Source organism: Saccopteryx bilineata, chromosome 12 (assembly GCF_036850765.1).
Source record: "Saccopteryx bilineata isolate mSacBil1 chromosome 12, mSacBil1_pri_phased_curated, whole genome shotgun sequence".
In the NCBI taxonomy this organism is placed as follows: Eukaryota; Metazoa; Chordata; class Mammalia; order Chiroptera; family Emballonuridae; genus Saccopteryx; species Saccopteryx bilineata.
The window spans coordinates 57,243,853-57,259,434 of record NC_089501.1 but is presented as its reverse complement, the minus strand read 5'-3'; the positions used below and the strand labels follow the sequence as shown (position 1 = coordinate 57,259,434).

The following is a 15,582-nucleotide window of genomic DNA, read 5'->3' as shown; positions in this document are numbered from 1 at the left end:
GCAGTCTTGCTGGTTTACTCTGGACAATTCTGCACAAACACAAAAATGCTGCTCTCACGATAAGGGCACCATTGATAACTTTTGTGAAATGTGCCAAATAGTATGTCATTTCAACTTTTTATAGATGATCAAATTTCCTCGATTTCATTTATAATTTCAGTGGTCTGTTTTTCATATAATCATTTTTGTTTGTGTACCAATAATATTAAACGACGATATATAAATGTCTTAAAATACTGGAATAATAAGAATAAAATGTTTGTTATTTCTATTGTCTTTTAATTAATGTTTTTAATAATTTAAAAGCAAAATAAAATTTTTCAACCACATTTTGTGACATATACCCAGATAACCTGCGTGGTCATTTTCCCCTCGTACATCAAGAAACTCGCAAGTTTGTCCCTCGAGAAATGAGGTGTGATCGGAAGAGGCGCTTTGCCTGCAATTGAGATGCACTTTCACTAGGGGGCTCTGTCGTCCCCCTTCCCGCAGGCTCTGGAGCCACAAGGAGACTCATGGCGTTCCCGTCCAACTTGGCTTTTTCAGTAAAAATATCTCTCAGGAATTTGAAGTTACTTCTGACGCTGCCAGGTTTAAAACAATGACAACCTTTATGCCTGCATGTTCTTTGAGCAGTGACCCCCAGTAGACTCCCAGCTTCTGAACGGCTTCTTTGCAGGTCTCAGCTGGCTTTCTAGAACACAGCTGGAAACCTCACTTGAAAAGATCAGTGAACCCCTTTTTTTTTGTAGTGACATTATGGGGTTTCTGCACAGGACGCTGGATGGAGCCCAGGGAAATCTGCCCACGGACCGCTCTGAGCACTGCAGCCCTGGGGGGCGGGGCGGGGCTTGGGGAGTCTGTTGTGGGCACTGCCCGAGGACCGCTCTGAGCACTGCAGCCCTGGGGGGCGGGGCAGGGCGGGGCTTGGGGAGTCTGTTGTGGGCACTGCCTGCTGTCCCCTGTGGGTGTGAGGGAGGGAAGGGAGGGGCCTTCAGCCAGACCTCACTTCTGATGAGGTCACTTGATGCTTGCTGCAAACTGAAGCCGGGGGTCCCAGACAGGTCACCCATTTTTTTGTTTGTTTGTTTGTTTTTGTATTTTTCTGAAGCTGGAAACAGGGAGAGACAGTCAGACAGACTCCCACATGCGCCCGACCGGGATCCACCCGGCACGCCCACCAGGGGCGAAGCTCTGCCCCTCCGGGGTGTCGCTCTGTTGCGACCAGAGCCACTCTAGCGCCTGGGGCAGAGGCCTAGGAGCCATCCCCAGCGCCCGGGCCATCTTTGCTCCAATGGAGCCTTGGCTGCAGGAGGGGAAGAGAGAGACAGAGAGGAAGGAGGTGGTGGGGGTGGAGAAGCAAATGGGCGCTTCTCCTATGTGCCCTGGCCGGGAATCGAACCCGGGTCCCCCCCACGCCAGGCTGACGCTCTACCGCTGAGCCAACCGGCCAGGGCCTAGGTCACCCGTTTTAAGATGATAGAGGGAGAGAGTAGACTTCCCTGCAAAATATCGTTAGCTAAGGGAGGTGAGATTCTCTGCCTCAGAATGTCTATTGTCATGTTCTGCTAAGTCTGTCTTTCAGCCCCAGGAAATGAGAAGGAACATGAAAAGCTCCGAGCAGTCCTGGTTCTAGCAAGATCTTTCCTACCTGAGGGCAGTGGCCGGGGGGCCCCCAGGGCAGCCCCCAGGACTGAGTGTCTCGGGAGAAGTCACTTCGCTCCCGGGCTTACAGAGGGACGTTCTGATAACTGAATCGACAGCATGTAGAAAGCACCTGATCCTGACTGCATTTGCATAGAAACTGCTGGTTCCCTATGTCTGTTCTTTGTGGCCTCCGTTTTCTCTGTAATACATAAGGATTTGGCCGTCAGTGGTGTCTCAAGCTTTGCACGAAAGCCGGCTGCCTACACCTCACCCAGGCCCCCTCCGCCTCTCCCAGGGAGGACCCGGGCAGCCTCTCCCTGCCCCCCCCCCTTTACAAAGACTCCCTGTTTAAACACAAAAATGTGTGCCCTTCCCGACTTCCTCGGGCATTTTCCCAGTGCCACGAGCACGCCCGTCTCAGTCACGGGAACACGTGTGACGCGGGTGACAGCCACACAGGAAGTCCTTGAATGGCTCTGAGCTTACACGTGGCCTCGCTTCATCCATCACACGCTACGTGGGACCCTCGCCCGCCTCCCCCACCCCCGGGGGCTGCCCACTGCCCCTGGCAGCAGAATCCTCTCTCCCTTCCCGAGGAGGGTTCCCTGAGGGCCTCTCTTCCTTTTCATTCATTCTCTCTCTCTCTCTCTCTCTCTCTCTCTCTCTCTTTCTCTCTCTCGGACCACATGTTCATCTCAGTGCCTGTCAACCGGTGTGGCGTCGCCCCCTAGGGGACGTCTTCCCCGCAGTCACAGTCACCGTGGCGACCAGGAGAAGGGTGCCCTGTACCGGGAAGCCTGGCGTCTAAGTCGGCTCCCGGAGAGCGCAGGTCTGCACACACGGTCTCAGCATGCGCTGACCCAACCTGCAAGGAACAAGGAACCCACCCTGCCCGTTGTGAAGGCCGATGGCCTGTGGCTTTGAAATTCTCGCTCTTGGGCGTTTCTCAGCAGGAATGCAGGAACGCTGGACGCAGGAGGTGAAACATCTGGCTCCTCTGTTTGGAGGAGTCTGTGGGATTGTCAGAATATAAACATGGCCGCTTTAAAACAGGATCGGAGCTGCCTTGCCCATCTGATCCTCAAACCTTTGGATGTTAAAATGGGACCAAGTCACTTCTGCAAAGGGCCTGAGGCAACCTTGTGTCCCCCCCAAAAAAAATACTGTTTGCAAAGACAACAGGAGAGCAGTCCTTGTGAGTACTGGACGGAGAGCAGTCGTGGTACTGGACAGATGACCACCAGACTGGAAATTACAGGCACTGTTTAGACCAGGCGTCACTGTGTGATGCTATCTGCAGTGATAACGGTGCCCTCCGGCCGTGGACCTAATCGTCCTGTTCCCTCTCTCAGAAACACCCTTTGCCCGGGTCTCTTCATCGGGACAGCCTCAGGCTTCCTTGCAAGCTGGGGTGCAGCCTGCAGGGCCCAGGTATCTGGGAAGCTGCACCTGGAGACACCTGGCCTCTCTCCTCTGACTTCGCGTCCTGTGAAGACCCTGAGAGGCCTGTGGACCTCCAGTCACAGGCCTCCTGTCCGGCCAGTCCCGCTGCCTCCTCTCCCTCCTCAGGACAGCCATCGGCCGAGGGAAGGACTGGCCACCGTGGAGGCACCTGGCAGCTTCGGGGGCTGAGGGTTTCCTGTCTGTCTGTCTGTCTGTCTGTTTAATAAAACCTGCCTCTCCCCCCAAGCCCTCCATTTTCCAGACAATTCTCAAAGTGGTCCGGGAAGGCAGATCAGTCTCCAAGAACTGAAACCTCAGATGAAGACTTCGCTGACACCAGAGGGCCACCTGCCCCCCTCTCCCACCCACCCGGGACACCTCAGGGTCACTCCTCCTCCGAGGTCCCCCGCTGGGCTCTGCAGATCAGACCGACTGCAGACGGGCCCGCAGGAGGAAAACGGACAGCAGCCATTAACCACGTGCTCCGCATCTGCAGACGGGGGAACCCGGGGGGGCCCGTCAGAGGGGCGGGGGGCGCTCGGCTTCGGCTGCGTCCTGGACCCACATGTCTGTGGAGACGGGGTGAGACAGAGGAAGGGCAGTCGGGTTTCTGGGGGCAGCAGAGGAGGGGAGGTGAGTCGGGGGCGGGGAGCTGTTGAAGACGGGGCTGCTTAGCAGGGCGTGCAATGCCCTCTGGGGGCTGAGGAGTCCGGGCTGTCTGCTCAGGAAGAGTCGCCCTGCCCTCCCCGGGGGGAGAGGAGGCAGTTTTCCTCGTGTCTCTGTCAATGCTTCAGCTCAGTCATCCTCACGCCGCCTCGGGGCAGCGCCCGCCGACCCCTCCGGCGACCAGCCGGGCGGGGTTCAGGGGCCTAAGCAATGGGGGCCGGGCACTGCCTGCCAGCTAGAGAGTCGAGAGGGTCTGTGCCAACGTGGGCAGGTTGTGCCCGCGCAGTCCTCACGCCCGGGCAGTCAGAGTCCTCGGTGTGAGTCCCGGGAGGGCGGACCTGCCAGACCAGCTGGCCTCGCTCGGTTCCCCTCCCCCTCCTCTTCCTCCTCCTCGGGGCGGGGCCCCGGGCACCCCTGCCCGGAACAGGAGCACACTGTCCTCCCCAGGTCTGCCTCGGCCTTTGCTCCCGTCCCTCCTGAGCAAACACAGTGCCCCTCCTGACCGCGGGCTCTGGGGAGCCAGGCTCGGAAGACAGGACAAGGGGCATGGGCCCTTTGCCAGAGAGGAACCGACACAGAGTTAAACACACAGCAGTTTATAGCCCTCTCGTCAGTCACAAAACCCTATCTTTCCCTAGCCAAGGACGCTGAGCAGTAAACGGTGTACACATCTCCTCCCCAACCAGAGGGCACACAGCTCAAATCACCCTACTCTGGGAGCCAGAGAGCAGAAGAAACCCAGTGAGCTCCCTTTGTGCCAACCACGCCCAAGGATGGCTGAAGTCAGTGACATAAATCTCACTGGGGGACATCAGCTTAGAGCTGGTGAATATTCTATTGGGCTCCTGACCTCAGACCTCCCCTGAGCACCCCGCCTTCAAAGCCCCCAAGACTCAGGACCCAGGGTGCGCTCTCAGGAGCACCTCCACCCCTTCCCCTCCCCCTTCCTCCCTGCCCCGCCCCACCCAAGTGTGTTACCTTTACCTGTGGCTCCCAGCTCCAGGGACCCTCCCGTCTCCTGCGTCTGTAACTCCCTCAGCCCCTCAGCCCACCTGTCTTCCTTTGACTACCTCTGTGCACTTTCTAAATGAACTTGCCCTTATCATTCGAGTTGCTGGCTCTGAATTCTTCCTCCGAGGTCCCACTTCCCCGGTGACAACAGCGGGTGTGGCTTCACCCCCGGTATCGCCGATCACGGGCGACCTAAGGAGTCTGTCTTTTGACTTGGAGCTGAGCTACATTCTCTGGGGTTGGGCTCCAGGCACGCCGAGATGAGAAGCATTTAAGAAAGCCGCCATAAGGAAAGTCCCCACCTGTAGAGAATTTTTATAAAATCGTACTTGAGCCACAACCTTTGACCTGGGCTGGGAGGCCAGATCTCAAAGCTTCTAGGCAGAACAGCTTTGCTGCTTCCTTTACACATCTGAAATTAAGGAGGGGGTGTAAGATTCCGGGGACCCGGGAGAATGCAGGGTGGGGATCGGGCCGCAGGTGAACCGGTACGGCTCTCGTGAGGGAGGCCATGCCTTCGAAGGGTGGGGATTATCGCTGGCATTTCAAAGGGGTGGCGAGCTAGACGCACAGGAACGGCGGGCGGGGCCGCTTGAGGCAAAGATAGGCCTTTGACTGAACCGGTCACAGGCCTGGGTCCTGACCGCCCACTGTGTCTGCCCAGTGAAGGACTAATGACCGATTACAGCACCTTGTTCGCCCGCATCTCTGACCTATAACCTCCGTCGTGGGAGCGGATGGGAGGAAAGAATTCCTTTTCCTTCTCCCTCCAAGATTCTGTGTCTGCGGCCCCGCAGATCAGACGGACACCAGACGGACACCAGACGGACAAAGAGGAGAAAGACAAACGGGAATTTCCCCAGGAGCTCAGCGTGGCTGCAGAGGGGAGACGGTGGAGGGGGGATTAGAACTCGGGCCTCCACCGCATCGCAGCAGCAGAGCCACACCACACTGGTGGGCGGGGGCCAGGTGCAGGCAGGGACTCGCGTTCCCGGGGGGGCAGACGGTGGGAGCCGGGTCTCCTGGGGGCACGTAGGAGACAGCAGCCACTGGCTGTCAGTGCAGACGCGTCCTGGGTGATGGGACAGCTCGCCCGGCCTGGTCCGGGGGTTGGGGACACCTTCACAAGGGGGCTGGTGCTCTGCTGTCAGATGACATCGGGCCTGCAGAGAGCTGGTTTCACGCCTGCTTTTTCTCAGTTGCCTTTGGCTCCACATCATGCTGACGCCAGAGCGGCATAGCGTGGGGGGGCGGCGGCACCCTGAGTCTCCTGTTGATGCAGGAAACATCCAGACCCATACAGAAGTTTTACAAAGACTTCCTTTGAGCCAACATGATGATGTAGGCCGGGAGCAAGGGCTCACAGCCTCCCCGAGAACAGCTTCGCAATTTTTTTTTTTTATTCTTTTTTTTTGGTGTGTACATTTGAAATTAAGGAGGGAACTTAGGAAGATTCCTTGGAGGTGAGCTACAGCAAGGTGGGGATGAGATCACCGAGAGTCACTGGTGTCGTGTTCTCTCGAGGGTGAACGCTTCTTAGAAGAAGGCTCTGAAAAGAGGTGTCTCAAAGGTGTGTTCACCTAGAGGCCCAGACGCATGGCATGGGGCTCGCGGGGGTCAGCAGGAAGCCTTCGCTGGGGCAGGTATGTGCCCGCGGTCTGACTACCCACCACGGTCTGCCCAGTGAAAAATTTGTGATCAGATCGCCTGGTGAGGTCACGACTTCCCACAGGACCCCTGTGCGTCCACAAGCTTGTCGCACAGGACCGTGCTCAGCTGGAAGTCACAGCTGTTACCCAGGCAGGAGCGGCCTCACAAACAGGCGTATCTGTTCCTTATGCAACAAGGAGTCTGGAGGCGGTGGCCCGGGGCTGGTGCAAGGCGCCCACGCGTCACCCGGGAGGGGACACGGCTCCTCCGCCCTTCCCACCTGCCCGTATCTGAGCAGTTTCACCTCTGCCTCCCCAGGACGGGAAGGGGCGTCCCCAGGACCGGAAGGGGCGGCAGAGCAGAGCTGCAGGAGCACGCCCACGAGACGTGCCAATTTCACAGGGTGATCCTGACTGCCATCAACGGCAGGGAGCTGAGAAAGGCGTGTGCTTTGTGGGGGCACTCTGCCCTCCCGGGCACAACTCTGAGGTGGCTAGTCAGGGAGGCCAGGGAGGGGACCCAGCAGACCTCCAGCAGCGGCGGGTGACCCGGCGTCCCCGCCTGTGCAGTGGGTGTGGCTCTCAGAGCAGCAGGGTGCGTCCTCTTCTGTCTCTGGTGACTGCTCCTGAGATGTCGTGTCCTCCCTAACCCTCCCCCGCCGCCCGGGGCGACGTCACACCTGCAAACCCCAGGCTCCTCCCCCCGCCCCCCGGGACGACGTCACACCTGCAAACCCCAGACTCCTCCCCCCGCCCCCCGGGACGACGTCACACCTGCAAACCCCAGACTCCTCCCCCGCCGACCGGAACTACGTCACACCTGCAAACCCCAGGCTCCTCCCCCACCACCCGGAACTACGTCACACCTGCAAACCCCAGGCTCCTCCCCCGCCGCCCGGAACTACGTCACACCTGCAAACCCCAGGCTCCTCCCCCCGCCCCCCGGGACGACGTCACACCTGCAAACCCCAGACTCCTCCCCCCGCCCCCCGGGACGACGTCACACCTGCAAACCCCAGACTCCTCCCCCCGCCCCCCGGGACGACGTCACTCCTGCAAACCCCAGACTCCTCCCCCGCCCCCCGGGACGACGTCACTCCTGCAAACCCCAGGCTCCTCCCCCGGCACCCGGGACGACGTCACACCTGCAAACCCCAGACTCCTCCCCCCGCCCTCCGGGACGACGTCACACCTGCAAACCCCAGACTCCTCCCCCACCGCCCGGGACGACGTCACTCCTGCAAACCCCAGACTCCTCCCCCGCCGCCCGGGACGACGTCACGCCTGCAAACCCCAGGCTCCTCCCCCGGCACCCGGGGCGACGTCACGCCTGCAAACCCCAGACTCTGCCGAGGAGGCGGCTTCCGTCACTCAGGGCCCACAGTGTGCGAGGCCCCTTACTCCCCCAGTCCCTCGTCTTCTCCGCCTGGTGTCAACAGGGTCGTTCCTGCGTGACGGGCCCGGGAACTTACCACCAGCCCTGCGGTCTGCGGCTCGGCTGACCCACAGCTGCCGCCACGTCCCGGAGACTTGGCGGTGCTCACGTTCCGGCTCTGCCACGTCCCTCCTTCCGCACATCTGACCCGGGTCCCACTTATTCCCATTGTGGACAAAAATGGGGGCCACATGCTAACCTGACAGGCTCAGGGGAGGACTCCATCCACAGTGGCCTCGCAGACTCGGGGACCCAAAGTCACCCCACAGGATGGTCTGAAATGAACACTTTCTAACTGGCAGCGAGCTGTGGTAGGTGGTCATGTCCGAGGGCGGTGCGTTTCCCTAACAAAGGTCAATCTTGACCTTCACAGAGCCTGTCTGTTCTCTTCTCATCTGAGATAACACACCCGATAACACGCCTTTGGAACGCCAGAGCGATTTCTTATCTCCGGACCTCTCGTCACAGGGGAGCCGAGACCACAGATCATCTCGTTGTTGTTATTACCACGTTCACTGTGAACTGAACTCTCCGACCCCTGCCTAGGGAAGCCTGTGTCTTCCCTGCACTCCTCCTCCAATCCCGCAGACGTCCCCCCCTCGCTGTCCCGCCTCCCTGCTCCACCACCCACGGATTCCGTGGGGCCCCCTGACGCCTTCCGCTTGGATTCTGATAAAATGAGGGTGAAACCCTCCTGGTCGGCAGCGTTCTCCTGATCCCTTGGGATTTTGCTTCCCTGCAATTGCCGTCAGTTTGGCTCAAAGAAACGGACACCAGTTCTCCACAGGTTTGGACGGGTCTTACGTGGACACTCCTCAGACGTGTGAGCCAGGCCTAATACTCTGTTATATGTGAAGGCGCATTTAGGCCACGGGCTTCCAGGAATCAGAAAACGTCTCCTCTCTAGGACCACAGCCGGGTTGCTCCCTCGGTTAGAGAGCATCATCCTGACACGCCAAAGTCGTGGGTTTGATCCCCAGTCAGGGCACATGTAGGAATCAACCAATGAACGAATGCATAAATAAGTGCACCAACAAATCACTGTTTCTCCCTCTCTCTCCCCCTTCCTCTCTCTGTAAAATCAGTCAATAAAACTCTAAAAGAGAAAAGAAAAACATATCCTCTCCTTGATCCTGGCCTGACCAGACCAGATTGGCCTGCTGGCCTCAGGCAAGACATGGCTTTAGCAGGAAGGGAAGCACTGAGGTCAATAGAAGAGGCATCCAAACCTGCAAGAATTTTTAATGAGTTTATTTGAGCCAAACTGTTGACAATTGCCGGGAAGCTAAGTCTCAACAGATTGAGAAAATGCTCCAGAAAATGGCGGTTTTTCACCACTTATTTTATAAATTAGAATCAGAGGGGAAGCTGTGAGGAAGGTGTTGGGCAGATAAAATATATTACGCTCACTTTGTTAAAGATGGTGCTGCCCACGTGGAAGCCGTCACCCAGGTGATATTAATATGTGTTGGGGGCGGGCTGTGGGCAGGCAGGATCCTTGTAGCTTGGTTTTAGGACCAAGCCTTTCCCACCCTTTTTGATGTCGTGTGGTACAATCCCATCATGCCTCAGATAAGTGACTTTGTATTAGAGACTTCCCTATTTTGTATATTGGATTAAAGGTTTTGATTTCTACACTATAAAATGGGGGCAGAACGAGAGCTTGTTCTCTCAGTTCCTGAGATTAGCATTAGAGGAGAGAGCAGAGAGGAGAGCAGAGAAAGGCCACATGGAGGAGAGGAGAAGCAGCCAAGATGGCGGAGTGCTGAGTGAGAAGCCAGTTTGTGCAGAGTTTGTGCAGAGAGAAGGAGATGGGGAACAGGGGTGAATTCTAGGAAACTCAGATAAGTCAGTAGCTTTGTGAGCACTGAATGAGTGGGTTTTGGAGCCCAGTGTGTGTTTTTACTTGCCCGCCGGGTGCAAGTAGGATTAAAGATGATGGCCCACCAGTTCGTGGCTCTGTTGTTTCATTACCATCTGTCTGAATCCAATGCGAAGCTGCATGGGCCAGGCGGCTGTGATGGTGGCCCTGGCTACTGGCTACACACCACTGCATGTTAGACGCCCCAAAGCAGAGAGCCAGGTCCCTCACCAGCAGAACTAAGTCCTCGCCTCACAGCCTCACTGTGCCCTCTGCAGGTGTGGCTTGAAATCCGATGGTTTCCTCTCGGACATCGGTGGAGGCGGGGAGGTGAAGGATGGGGTTGGGGTACAGGTGCGTGCTTGCCGATGACAGAGAAAGAGATGTGCTTTATGGGCTATAGACCCCACGCCGTCTCAGAAAAGGCAGCGGTCCCCGTACATGACACCAAACTGTCTCTCAAAGCCCCGCTGGGTCCTTGGGGTTGGTCTCCAAAGGGCTGTGCATGTTTAACCAGGCGCGTGGGAGTTCTCTGGCCGGTTGGTCCTGCTGAAGTAAAAGGCAATCAGGATTGTTTACATCGGGGTCTTCGGAGATTCAAAGAGAGCCCGTGGGCACTCTGGGGACCATGCAGCTGGGCTCACAAGAGCTCCCAGAGAGACACAGTGTGAAGCCCTGAGTGCTGGGGGACCTGGACTCCCAGGCCAGAAGTGGGGGGGGGGCTCACCTGGGCTGGAGGCTCTCTACAGCGGATAGATGTGCCCAGGGTGAGTCTGGACCAGGTCCAGAACCAGAGCTTGTAGGAGGCACTGGCACCAGAAGGCATAGAGGACATAGGTACAAAGAGGAGGAGGAGGAAGAGGAGGAGGAGGAGGAGAAGGAGGAGGAGGAGGAGGAGAATGAGGAGGAGGAGGGGGAGAAGGAGGAGGAGAAGACGCAGGTGTTAGGAGGAGGAGGAGATGGAGGTACAAGGATGAGGAGGAGGAGGAGGAGAAGGAGGTGGAGGAAGAGGAGGAGGAAGAAGATGAGGAGGAGGAGGAAGAGGAGGAGGAGATGCAGGTGTTATAAGGAGGAGGAGATGGAGGTACAAGGATGAGGAGGAGGAGGAGGAGGAGGAGACGCAGGTGTTAGAAGGAGGAGGAGATGGAGGTACAAGGATGAGGAGGAGGAGGAGAAGGAGGTGGAGGAAGAGGAGGAGGAAGAAGATGAGGAGGAGGAGGAAGAGGAGGAGGAGATGCAGGTGTTAGAAGGAGGAGGAGATGGAGGTACAAGGATGAGGAGGAGGAGGAGGAGGAGGAGAAGGAGGTGGAGGAAGAGGAGGAGGAAGAAGATGAGGAGGAGGAGGAAGAGGAGGAGGAGGAGATGCAGGTGTTAGAAGGAGGAGGAGATGGAGGTACAAGGATAAGGAGGAGGAGGAGGAGGAGACGCAGGTGTTAGAAGGAGGAGGAGATGGAGGTACAAGGATGAGGAGGAGGAGGAGGAGGAGAAGGAGGTGGAGGAAGAGGAGGAGGAAGAAGATGAGGAGGAGGAGGAAGAGGAGGAGGAGATGCAGGTGTTAGAAGGAGGAGGAGATGGAGGTACAAGGATGAGGAGGAGGAGGAGGAGGAGAAGGAGGTGGAGGAAGAGGAGGAGGAAGAAGATGAGGAGGAGGAGGAAGAGGAGGAGGAGATGCAGGTGTTAGAAGGAGGAGGAGATGGAGGTACAAGGATGAGGAGGAGGAGGAGGAGGAAGAGGAGGAGGAAGAAGATGAGGAGGAGAAGGAGGAGGAAGAGGAGGAGAAGGAGGAGGAAGAGGAAGAGGAAGAGGAGGAGGAGGAGACGGAGGTACCAGAGGGTGTGGGGAATGTAAGAATTAGGAAGGAGAGATATAGGTACTTGGAGGTTTTCACCACAATTCCCAGAATATGTTACCCCCAGCACCCTCCCCCCCAAACATGCTTCTTCAGCATAAGAATTATTTTGAGCTGATTATTTGGAGAAACGAAGGACATAGGAGAATCCCTGAAAACAAGAGCACAAGTGCCTTTGGTGAGGGCGTTAAGAAAGGAAGTCTTGATCCGAGCGTGGCTCCCTCCCGGTGCCCGGAAGCAGTGTGACTGACCACAGGCGAGCACCGGGGGTGGAGCTGCTCCCCGGTTCACTGTGGGGCCCCCGGTGCTCGCCCCGGGCTGGTGGCCTCCAGACGCATCTCACCCCTGTCTCCAGCTGAAGATGATCCTTACGCCCAAGTTCTGAGCCTCCCTGAGGAATTGCTCATCTTCCCCTGGGCGTCTCCCACCTCTACCTGCTAATACACGTCTGTGTGTTTTCTCTTCCTAATCTGTTTTTGTTAGAGGTTCTAGATGAGAACTTAGAAGGATACAGGAAAATAAAATTATTCTGATTATTTTCTTCCTGCACCCCCCAAGGTCTACTGCCCGGGCCACGTGTCATTTTTACGGAGCGGTGGGAAATTCAGGGTTTCTCCTCCTCCCCTGTGGGTGATTCAGTCAACACTCACGATCACATTAGCAACACACAAGGTTGTGTGATAGAACGGGGAGCTATCAACAGGTATTTACTCCCTTCCTCCCCATCTGCTGAGCATCTACCCGAGTTGGAGACCCTCATGGGCCACCCGGGGGAAGATGCTGTTACGAGGTAAACTGAGGCACGCCAGAAAATAACCACGAAACTTTAAGAGTTTACTTGAGCGAACACGGGTTCCGATAGGGCGGTGACGACAGGCAGTGGCTCGTGGTGGACGGCAGGAGCCGGGGAGCCACCTGTCCTGAGACACGGCGGAGCCCAAAGCACAGACAACGTTGACCGGTGTCCCCAGGGGCCTGGTTGGCTTGTGATGCTTCATCCTGGAGTTTTGTGTTCTCAGCCTTGAGGCATCTTAGACTTGGGTCTCATTGTGCTTACGTGGGCTTGAAGGTGTTGTTAGGACCGGCTCACTCTGGTGGCCGCCTCGGTTCATTCATTTCACTCTTCCCCCCTTGTGGTCATCTTCCAAGACGTGACAGAGGGACCCGAATTTTAGTCTTAGCGCCACTCTGGGGCCCCACCAGAGTCTCATTATAAAACACTGGTTCCGACCTCAGGTCCATGGAAGAAACGTGTTTTTTTGTTTGTTTGTTTGGTTGGTTTCTTCCCCATTTATCTCCTTGTTCATCTCGTTCTACTTCTCCAAGCCAGGGGAGAGCACGTGATGTCCTGCTGATGGCTGGGAACAGATATGGGAGACCTCTGAGAGGACACCACGCAGCGCAGGAACTGTGCTGCTGACGGTCAGGGGGACGGGACCAGGAGACGGAGCCGCGCTCCGCAGCCCGGGCCCCGTGACCTCAGCCGGCTGGTGTCCCGGAAAGCACAGAAGGCACCTGAGCAAGGACATCGGGCTGTTTCAGCCAAGCCACCTGTCTGACAGGGTCCTGCAGTGGCCCCCACCCCAGAGGCGCTGAGCGGGCGCGGCAGGAGCTACTGGCTACGGGACCGACTCCTCCTCCTTCAGCCAGTAAGTGACCTCAACGCTTAGCCAGGGAGCGGGGGACTTGTGTGGTGCCGCGGTGGCCCCTGGAGGTCGATTCAGCGACAGGTGACAGTGAGGAGTTCTGTCTTTTCGTGCCTCAACCGGGTAATGAAAAGACAGCAGGAATGAAGGTTTCGATTGGAGGTGAAGATCGTGATCTCGGATCTGGGGGAGCTGTCCACCCACCACAAGATGTCACTTGCTTCTGGAGGGAACCTCTCAGCCCATTTTCCACTGGTGTGTGGGTCCGAGTCCTGGGGGTCCTGTTACCGGGGGAGGCGGATCTGCAGTTCAGGTCCCTGAGCTGTGGCTGCCCTCTGGTGAGTGAGGACGGCCTGGCCCGGGCCCTTCCAAGAAGGTTCAAGGCCAGTCTTTGCTCCCATTCAGTGGTGCAGTCTGAACGTTTTCAGAAACTGGACTTGTCGGGGTCCTTTCCGCGAATCTCTGAGTAGAGCGAAGACTGCTTTCGGAGGAGAGCGGTGAGCAGAGAGGTGCTCCCTTAGTCAGGGAGGGGGCGTGGGGTCGGTCTCGGCCACGGACCCCGGTTCAGCCGCCCAAAAAACACCTTGCTAGCTCTCCCAGATTCAGGTTGCTTCCTTTACAAGTTATTTTTATTTATTTATTTTTTTTGTATTTTTCCAAAGCTAGAAATGGGGAGAGACAGTCAGACAGACTCCTGCATGCGCCCGACCGGGATCCACCCAGCACGCCCACCAGGGGGTGACGCTCTGCCCACCAGGGGGCGATGCTCTGCCCCTCCGGGGCGTCGTCGCTCTGTCGTGACCAGAGCCACTCTAGCGCCTGGGGCAGAGGCCAAGGAGCCATCCCCAGCACCTGGGCCATCTTTGCTCCAGTGGAGCCTCGGCTGCGGGAGGGGAAGAGAGAGACAGAGAGGAAGGAGAGGGGGAGGGGTGGAGAAGCAGATGGGCACTTCTCCTGTGTGCCCTGGCCGGGAATCGAACCCGGGACCTCTGCACGCCAGGCCGACGCTCTACCACTGAGCCAACCGGCCAGGGCTACAAGTTATTTTTAAGTCATACTATTATTCAGTCTTCATGAGAACCTGCCTAACATCTTTAAGACACAGTACAGGGTCTGTGCTCCTAAATACCCCTGGATGCTGCCATCCTCTCAGCTGTCACTTGTTTGATGATGGACAAATCTCTTACTGTCTTCGCATCATGTTCTCCAGAGAAACAAAGCCACCAGAGGGCATACGGAGGTATAAAAAAAAGGTGTATTATGCAATTAGGACTCTTGAGACATGTACCAATATTACAATTGGGTCAAAGGTCTTTAGGACAAGTAAGAACCTTATTATGAATAAATAGGGTGACTGTATCATTGTAAGGATGGACTCACTGAAAAGATACAACAGCACTAAACTTGTAGAGACATCGCTTGGGAACATTTAAAGCCAAACTGGCGGCTCACCATGGGGAGTGATTGGAAAATGCCTGTGGTCAGTGCTGGGTCCCCTCTGATCTCTGCCAGAACCAACAGGTCAAAGCTAAATCTGTAGACATGCAGGTGATTTAAAAAGCGCACTTGCCTGATCAGTTGGTGGTGCAGTGGATAGAACATTGGACTGGGATGCAGAGGATCCAGGTTTGAGACCCCGAGGTCACCGGCTTGAGCGTGTGCTCATCTGGTTTGAGCAAAGCTCACCAGCTTGGACCCAAGGTCGCTGGCTCGAGCAAGGGGTTACTTGGTCAGCTGAAGGCCCAGGGTCAAGGCACATATGAGAAAGCAATCAATGAACAACTAAGGTGTCGCAACGAAAAACTGATGATTGATGCTTCTCATCTCTCTCCGTTCCTGTCTGTCTGTCCCTATCTCTCTCTCTCTCTCTGACTCTCTCTGTCTCTGTAAAAAAAAACGTGCACTCAGCTAACTTCATCTCCGAGAATATATAATATACATATATAAGTATACATGTATATACTGAATATATGTATGTATATATATCTATGTACATATGTATGTATATATGTATGTGTATGTATGTATATATTTCCTCAGTCTTGAAGTTTGAAGGATGCATACTTTCTCTTAAGCATCACGGCTCTGATTTGCACCAAGCTGCTGACTAAGGGCACTGAGTATCTTCTTCATGTGCTGACTGGCCATGGGTAGAAATGTCTTTTTATCAACAAATGTCTTGTTGTTTCACCTGGGTGATTTTCTTAGTGTTGAGTTCCGAGTTCTTTGTGTATTCTCGCTACTACGGCCTTGATCAGATGCACCGTTTGCAAATTCACTGTTCTACTTTGCGGCTGTCTTATAGCACAGTTATCACCTGAGGCCAGGGTGCCGACTCAGGTCTGCTGATCCTGGGCTGGGGACGGGCTGAGAAT

General features: G+C 56.2%; 1 long non-coding RNA gene across 1 annotated transcript; it reads right to left on the bottom strand.

Moving 5' to 3' along the window:
- Positions 1 to 414: 414 nt before the first annotated feature.
- Positions 415 to 4,932, bottom strand: LOC136316017 (uncharacterized). The gene is made up of 3 exons (XR_010727641.1): positions 4,741 to 4,932; positions 2,535 to 2,658; positions 415 to 584 (listed from the first exon to the last, which is right to left on the bottom strand). It is a non-coding gene; the product is annotated as an uncharacterized lncRNA (long non-coding RNA).
- Between the last annotated feature and the right edge of the window lie 10,650 nt (positions 4,933 to 15,582).